A 9,615-nucleotide genomic window follows, 5' to 3' on the forward strand; every position below is an offset into this window, starting at 1 on the left:
CAGTAAAGTCTCAAAAATTCGAGGTTCCGGAAAATCCGAAGTATGATGGGATTTTTAGAAATTCCTTCTCAAAAAACCTCACGCTTTCCGTTTTTTGCCTGATGGTAAGATTAACTTGCGTTTCTTTGGCTTTGCTCAGTTCTAACAAATAAGATCGAAAATTTATTACAATTCTTAAGTAAGAAAAATATTGAATGGGGCAAAATTTTTATGAAAAAGTTGCAGAAATGTAGCTTTGTAATTTTGAAGCCAGAATTATGTCAAGCATTGAAACAAAAAGTTGCAGTTGACGTCACGCATTTTTCAAAAGATTTGCAGAACAATAGACAAATTTGATGCTTCATCTCTATTAAAAGTAGAAGTGTTACGTAGCATTGGTTTTGAAGATGTCAAAGACTTTTCAAAACTTAAAAAAGCGGAAGGGGAACCTTTCAAACAAATGAAGTGTGTGCTTAGGAATATTCGCAGCATATTCTGCCTAATTCTGAAATATAAAATTTAATTTAACGTCTCTTATGTCCCCCCCCCCCCAAATTGATAGATTCGATGAATAAATAGATAGATGGAAAATGCAGTATGGTACTAATGGTCACCCTAGAGGGAATTTGCAATGTCTGACATTATCAATTCTCGCTAAAAGAAAGCCTGAAAATAGAAATTATTAGCATTTGAACATAAAAAATCATTGAACTGTAGCCAATGGCATGAAGCGGGGGAAGGGGGATCACCAAACTTACTTAAGTGCTTAGGGCCTTCAAGCGTCTTAATCCGGCCCTACCTCTACTGCCTTTGCTATTGCGTTGCGACCGCACATTCTATGATAAAAAAATGCTTGTTTAGGTGTCTTATATCATCTCGTAAAGTTTGTCCCATGAATTTAGAAAATCACCCTGTATACGCACAAATACTTGGAGACAAATCCCGATTTTTTTTCAGCAGCGTTTGCGAAGATCATTCAAAATGGATTTCCACATTCTCCTGCTCTAATTAACAAATTGGAAGCAGACGTCTAAATGTAGTTAGCAATACAAAATTTTCTTGTCTATCGAATATGATTGGTGATGAAAATAACAAAATATGAATAACAAAGTAGATAATCTGCAAATATTAAGAGTTTTACAAATACATAGTATGTACATACAAACAAAACAATCAGTTTATAGTATTATAATCGGGTTTTTTATTTTTCCAGTAATCGTTTGTAGAAATATAATGCCGTTCGAAAAAAAAAAACATTCTGTAGTCATTCAAGGGCTCAAGTCCTTTCTCTCATCATTCTCATAACAGTTCCTTTATAACCGCTTTTCCTAAAAAAAGAAATTAAAGAAACCAAAGTTTATATTTATTTAATAAAAATTATATTTATTCGTGAGTAAAGCTTGTGTGTATGGACCTGTACGATCTCCGAACTAATTTTCTTCATGGGGGAAGTGGTACATTTGTCCAAAGCCCTACATGGTTTGGGGGTTGGGGCCTCAAATTTAAACATATATTTTCCAACTTGAATAAATAAACATCTTCAGCCTTGATTCGTGTGCTACCTGCATCGCCCAGGACCGCTTGAAGTCATAGCCATAGTCAAGCTCTGTTAAGGGTAGAAAATAAACATCGATTTTTTTTCGCATGATTAAAACTAAATTCACGCAACACATGCAGTACCTACACAGGAGAACAGTAGCGCACGCAATGTTTTTTTTTCTCCCGGGGGGGGGGAGTACGGTTTTTACTGCAAAAATACGCAATAATCTTGGCTCAACTGGGATTTACCCCCCCCCCCCCCCGCGTACACCGTTTGCAAAAGAGAGAATAATATGCTCTACTTGCTAATACAATAAAGTACATGCCCCGTTCTATCGAATGGTCAGTGCTAGGTATTCTTACGAAATATCAATTAGAAATCTGTCTTTTTTCAAGTATAAATATATGCATTTAAATTCTTATTAGTCCTATAAATAATTAAACCAATTTATACTCTATTTATTAAATATCTAAATGATACAGATCTTCCAGTTGGATGTCGAAAATATATCAGTAATTTTTAACACATTAAATGGCTGGCGGTTTTTGTTATTTTGGAGAATGCGTGTTATATAGATCTCCTATGTGTAGAACGTCATCAAAAGTGAAATTTCTCAAGTCCATTGTTGATTTTTTTTTTTTTTTTTTTTTTTTTTTTTTTTTTTTAGTTTGACGGAAGGAAAAACATTAAAAAGCTAGGTCCACCCTACATGTTCTCGGGCTCCTTGGGATAGATGCCTAGGTTTTGTTTTTTTTTTCTTCATCGTCAGCCAGCAGAGATCACCATTAGGCCGGTATTACACTAACGTGCTTTTATAAAACTTGACAACAATACTCTATAAAACTTTTATAAAAGATTCCGGGAGAGATCGTACCTCTTAGTGCCTCCCGTTACCTCTTAGTGCCGCCGTGTGTGAACATAAACCTTTTATCAAATATTTGATGAGGAAGTTAACTTTTATTATTAAAGAAATTTCAACAAAACACGTCTTTTCGATCATTACACTATCATATTTCTTTGTTCAACTTATTTTACAAAGTTTATATTTTCAAAACTTTCATAATGTAATGCCGGCCTTAGGATTATTGTTCCGTTCCTATTCGATGCAAAATTAATACATATACTGCAACAATTTTACACCAGTTCACCGTCGAGTGTCGGTAACTGATGCGTCCCTCTACGTGTTAATAATTAATCTGTACACTGAAATTTTAATTACCTATTCCACAACAATGCTAAGTTGTTAAAAAAAATTATATTATACAAAATGAATGTATATAATACACTAATAAGTAATACTTCGCGAAGAAATAAAATTTATCTAAATTTTCATCAGAAAACAGTATTAATGAATGGATTAGTTTCTCGCATGTGTAAATCAATATGAATATGGTGAATGTGATCAAACATGTAGCCAGTTCATGCGGTGACACGCATAAAAAATGTTTTCTGGACATATCTTGTGTCGACGGACGAAAAAATTCAATTTTCGTTAGATAAAGAAGGTTCGTTCAAAATGCATCTGACTTACCTAATGAGTATTCCATGGCTATTCAAGCTTTTTTTTCGCAGAATGTTTAACAATTTTTTCTAAGCTATGAATCTTTCTTGGCACACCTTCACTTGGCATCTCCTGCCACAAAATTTCCGTACGAAGAGGTTTAACAGCTGGGTAAAAGTAAAATACATTATTTGACGTTTGATGATCAAATTTGTCTCTTGAAGCATAGACGCTAAGTTCACCATTTATTTTTGATCCTCTTGAATTTGCGTGAAAGTCTTTGTGTGCATTTTTTTCATGAAGTCGGAGAGCAAGAACAGAAAGAAGAACTGCTTGGATAGTACCTGTCATCAGTAAACCATTCGCCATATTTACGGCAATAACAGTCGAATACGAAGGTGAAACTTTTTTACCAAACGTATTGAGAAACCTAGTGCTGTTTCTTGATGAACACACTTCTTTGGCAGCCATCAGAAAAATTAAGGTAATAAACATGCATTTATTTATTACACATTCCATCCTGTTCCGTTAACGATGTCTCATTCTTCAGACTTCCCCTACTGAGTCTGAGAAAACAATCTTCATTATCTGAACTCCATTCTCAGTCTAAGAGAAGTATTGAGATATATGTTTAAAAAAACTTTTTACGGTTAAATTTATTCATTAAGTAGGTCGTCCCGAATGAGATAAAGATTGTTGACCAGTGTAGAACGCAAATAATAGAGCGAATTTACACCGAGATTAAATGTGATTAACCTCTATGGTCCAGGTAATTTCCAAACTGTAACACAATTGCATGATCGTGTCTTTTAGGTAATATAATAACATTAATGGTTTCGTTTTGTTCACTCTTTTTTATGAAAAATTTCATTATAATCATAAACTCTCTAAACAAACTTTCTTGTGACATTCACTGCTGGAAATAGTCGATTGTTTGAATTGTCTTCAAACTTACTAGTGCATGCAGCAGACAAGAAGTAGCCACGAAACAAGCGGAACAACCCTTGCTTCTTTTACCTCCAATGCTGCTGATGATAGAATTATTGCGGTGCGACTTACATTCTTAGATTGAGTAACAAAACTAAAAAAAAATGTCGTTGTAATTCTATTAAAATTGTAACTATTTTTCCTAATACCCGACCATTTCAATATCGTTCAATAATAGTAGAAAGAAACTGTGTTTGAACATTTTTCAATATTTGAACTGATATAAAAATATAAAGCTTTTTTAAAAATTAGAGTATAGACAACTAAAATAGTTTAGGATTTGCGCTATGAACTTATTGTATGAGGTCACTGAGATTTTCTTAGTACACTGCTCAAAACAATTAGGGGAGCAAGCAAAAAAGTGAAGAAAACCGTGCGAGACAGCCACGTATTGGCATACAATGGATAGTACACGCGTATCAATGCGCAATACAGAAAAAAGACGTAAAAAAATTTGGAATTAAGCTTTAATTCTTTGAAGATATGGAAAAAACATGAAAAGATGATTTAGGGCAACAATTTGGTTACATGTAAACGATAAAAAAAGTACTGTTTAGACATGATGCATGAGTTTTAATAGGGCGTGTGGTCTCCTCGAACAGCTACATGTAAACGTTAAAACAGGTTACATGTAAACGATAAAAAAAGTACTGTTTAGACATGATGCATGAGTTTTAATAGGGCGTGTGGTCTCCTCGAACAGCTAAGACTGCTGCACACCTGTTTGCCATGGATGCGATGAGGTTATCGATCAGACTTTGGGGAATACTGTTCCACTCCTCAAGAAGTGCAATCTGCAAGTCTCGGACAGTAACAGGCGGCCTTGGTCGCGGAGCAATGCGTCGTCCGAAAACATGCTCGATTGGATTCAGGTCAGGAGAGCACGCTGGCCATTCCATACGCTGTATTGTTTCAGCTTCAAGCATGTTCTCCACCAGACGAGCTCTATGCGGTCGGGCATTATCATCCTGGAAAACAAAGGAATCTCCAATGGCTCCAGCGTAAGGGATGACATGAGGTCGCAGTATCTCGTCTGCATACCTTCGGACCGTCAAAGTGCCATTCCGAATGATATGCAGGTCCGTACGTCCGCCTATGCTGATTCAACCCCATACCATCCAACCAGCTCGTCTGTATTGTGACCTTTCACGAACGAATGCGGGGTTATTTCGAGTGCCCCTGTCCCTCCATACCAGAACACGTCGGGTGTCACACTCCAGACTGAATCGGGACTCGTCTGTAAACAGCACTTGGCTCCAATCATGTTGCTCCCAATCTCGATGTTCAGCAACCCATCTTCTTCGGGCCGCACGGTGGCGTGGGGTCAACGGAATGCAGAACATTGGCCTACGTGCATAGAGCCCTCCCTCATGAAGCCGATTACATACTGTTTGGCTGGACACCCTTCGTCCTGTTGCCGTCTTTGCAGCTGCGTAGCATTCTCTGTTCTGTTTCGACGGGCTGTTAACCGTATATACCGGTCATCAGTTGCTGTAGTGGCGCGTGGCCGACCTTGCCCTGGTCGACGTCTAACATTTCCTGTTTCTTGGAATCGATTCCACAGCCTTGCAACAACACTTCTGGCGACTCCAACAGCGTCCGCGACACTACGTTGTGTTTGCCCGGATTCCAGTCTGCCTATAACACGCCATGCCATGGATTCCGGTAAATCACGTTGTTGAGACATCCTCAAGTCACCTTGTCTCAAAAAAAAAATACTGCGCAATCGAATTTCACAGTTACGGCAGTAAAACAGACGTTTCTGCAACATCCCGATTTCTGCCCTTATCTCCTTTTTCTGGTTTTTGACGTCATGAACTTTGATTTGCATATGAAGTTTTCTTCTTCCGGTTCCTGCTAGGCTATAAATTATGGATGATTCATTTTATGTTACTTATCTTTGCGTAATTTTGTTAAAACCATGTGCTTCCCTAATTGTTTTGAGCAGTGTATATTTTTTTTCCACTATATTCAAGTCTTAATAGAGTTCTCGTTCGAGAACGTCGTCAGTTGCGACTCGTGAGAAGTGAATTGGCTGACCAAATTTCATTTAGAACAATATGTGTGATCGTATCTTAAATTCGGGAAAATAAAGGGCATCCCCAATTTTTGCCGAAAAAAAACCTACCATGTAAGGGCGAACGTTCAAATTATGGCTAAAATTGCTAAACATTTTCATTCAGAGGGAAGTAAAGGAAATAAGTTAAAGGATTAATTCTTTTTCTCTCTCTCAGATTCACGCATCATAAATCATGCTGAATTCAAGTGTTGTCACTGTCGTAGCTGAAGAGGAAAACCAGTGGCCTTTTTAAAGATGTTATAACATGTGGTACCTGCGGCCGAGTGTCAAGCAAATCATCCCTCGATTCAATAAGGCGGAGTTATTATTTCAGTTGGAGCAAGTATTATGTCTTTGTCCAGCGAGTTGGAATCGACTCTAAACTGTTTGACCTAGTACCCCTTGGATAGGCACAGGCAACGGAAGATAATCGCGGTATGTCAGTCACTGGAAGTGTGACTCTTATTTGCCAATTTCTTACTCGCAGTATGAAAATGGGATGGCAGCACTTCTGAACACATAATGACACCAGTGTGTCCAACCAACATAAATTTCCACTTAGGGGCCGTTCATGTATTACGCTATTACGTAGCCATTTTTGACCCCCCCCCCCCGTCAGCAAAATTTTGTCATCAGCTCTGCCCCTCTGAATCCAACTCATATTTTCATAAAGGGTGGTTGATGACGTAAGCATTATCCAAACCCCCCTCCCCCCTTGTCATCAAAAGTCAGCAAATCGGAAACCCCCTCCTCTCCCCCCCCCCATCGATGATGGCGTAATACTTGAACGGCCCCTTATACTAAAATCAATCAATCACTTATTTTTTCAGAGCTATGCAAAACGCCTTTTTCAAGCTATATACAGTAGTACCTCTCGATAATGGACACCCGTGGGACCAAAAATTTTGTCCGCTAACGGAGAGTGTCCGTTAATGGGAAGGTATGATATACAGTGAAACCGCGTTTATACGACTTCCCCATTTATTCAACATTTTGCTTCGGTAGCAATTGGTTTCTTTGGTTAAAATGTACATGTTACTGTAAAAGTGATACACATATCGGTGATTATGAATAATCACCAATCGTCTCGATAAAGAAAGTTTGATTAAATTTCATTGCATTTATCACTTTTACCGGTGATTATGCATAATTCCCAAATAAAGTTGGAAAGTGATAAATATGGGAAAAATGTATACCTTTCTTCTCTTCATTGAGCCAATTAATAATTTTCCCATACATAATACATGCAATACACATATTTTGCTATAAAAATTAAATTAAAATAAGTGAAGAAGAGATAAAAGCACACACACATTCATAACAACATTATCAGTCTTGTAATGTTGGCTTTCTTCCCATGTGTCAGCAAACAAAACCAACATTCTGATTCGAATTCATCATCCTGGACCATAGTTATGTAAAGTTATAAGCATGGCTTCCAGAAGGGTGGGGCTGTGACAGGGCTCCGGGACAAATATCATCATTTTTTTATTTTTCATGCTATAAATTCACTGTAAACCCGTAAGTCCAGATTAGAGCAAGGCCGAAGATCCCAGCCTAGGGGGCCCTACCCCAGGATGTGGGGGCCATGGTTATAAGTAATTAATTCACGATTTATCATTTTTGCCAACACGAGCTCGGGATTAAACCTTAGAGGAGAAATGTAATTTCTCCTCAATGGATTAAACATAATCTTAGTTGAATATAATAAATTATATTCTTATAATCTTAGTTGAATATAATAAATTATATTCTTATAATCTTAGTTGAATATAATAAATTATATTCTTATAATCTTAGTTGAATATAATAAATTATATTCTTATAATCTTAGTTGAATATAATGAATTATATTCTTATAATCTTAGTTGAATATAATGAATTATATTCTTATAATCTTAGTTGAATATAATAAATTATATTCTTATAATCTTAGTTGAATATAATAAATTCTCTGTTTGCGACCAAAAAATTAAGAAATTAGAGTTTGGAAAAAATTTAGAGTTTTTTGCCTAATTCTACTGTTCGCTATCGAGAGAGTCCGTGAACGGGGAGTGAAATACATTAAAGTCCTATTCTACGGGACCGGGGATCAAAAAAGTGTCCGTTAACGGGAAATGTCCATTAGGGGAGATTTCACTCTCGGGGAGATATCACTCTCTGTAGTCAATTCGTTAAAAATTCTTCGGGTAAATAAATATCCATGAGAGAAGCATGTGGATTGTCGTAGTAGTAGTCAATCGCATCAAAGTCGGGGGTGCCGAAGTACCCTTTGAATTACTTCAGAAATCAAAATCTGCTGCACAATGAGGGTTTTTGAATAGACATCATAATCATCATCATCACTTTGAGGGACAGGCACAGGATGATCCCCATAGAAATCAATGTTAAAATTGCCAATTCCAATGTAGAAATGCGGAAATTTAGTGGGGATTTTCGCCACATCACTAATTTTAAAAATTGAATTAAATACTCTATTTTCGACGTATTGGGTTCGCTTAGAGATAAGAAGCAAAGAAAATTAATTAAATATAAAATAATTAGCCGGACCTACTTTTGAGTTGGATATGCATGCAATAACATTCATTTCAACTTTTTATTTATATATTCTTGAGTAAAAAAATTGAAGTTCATATCCCCTTATTTTGCCTTTTAATATTCAACTACATCAATTCATACGAGTTTGGTTTTTTTTAAATATTAATATAATGACTCATATATATATATATACATATAAGTTACATTAAAATAATTCTGCAGCAATGATGCTTTTTGGATCACGTGACATTTCACTCTTTTTTTTTTTTCAGGGACATACAAGGTAACCAATATGGCGACTTCCTGTGCGACTCATGAAAGAAACAAATCTATATTAAAGAAACATGGAAATGAACCTTTTTTTTTCTTTTTAATAGGAGCTAGATATTTCGATTTTTTTTTTTAAGCTCAAGTTATTGATCTGCCTGTTTTGCTTCAAAAAATGCTTGATTAAAGCTGCAGAATTCCTTCAATGTAATTTGTATGGGCCCATAATTAATTTCAAAATATCCTAAACTATATGGATTGATGCAATTGGATATTATAAAACAATACGGAGACATTAATTCTCATTTTCGTACTTATCAATACGAATACTTAGGGGTAACAATACAGAATGACTTGAAATGAAATATTCATTGCGATAAAATAACAAAAAAAATTCGATTTTACACAGCTCTTTTGTTCAAGCTCAAGTATTTGATAGGGGAGGATTTTTTGAAAGATGTCTTTTACAATTATAACTTATGGTTTGTGTGCGTGAGGTGTAGCATACCATTGTAATATCATGGAACTAAGTTACACATATAACAAGATAAGAAATATGTTAACACAAGTCTATACTGAAAACGATAGAAAAATTAACTGTTACACACTAGACATCAGACAATTATATATTTACCGAACGATAAACTTTGTGATGAAAAATAAAAATTGGCTTCAAAGAAAAACAAATAGAACAGCAACGAGATTCAAACAGGATTTTGAAGTGCCGAAAACAAAAAAAAAACA

This window comes from Pholcus phalangioides, unplaced genomic scaffold (assembly GCF_987345545.1).
Source record: "Pholcus phalangioides strain wild (caught in Gottingen) unplaced genomic scaffold, Ppha-v1.0 ptg000039l_1, whole genome shotgun sequence".
Taxonomy (NCBI): Eukaryota; Metazoa; Arthropoda; class Arachnida; order Araneae; family Pholcidae; genus Pholcus; species Pholcus phalangioides.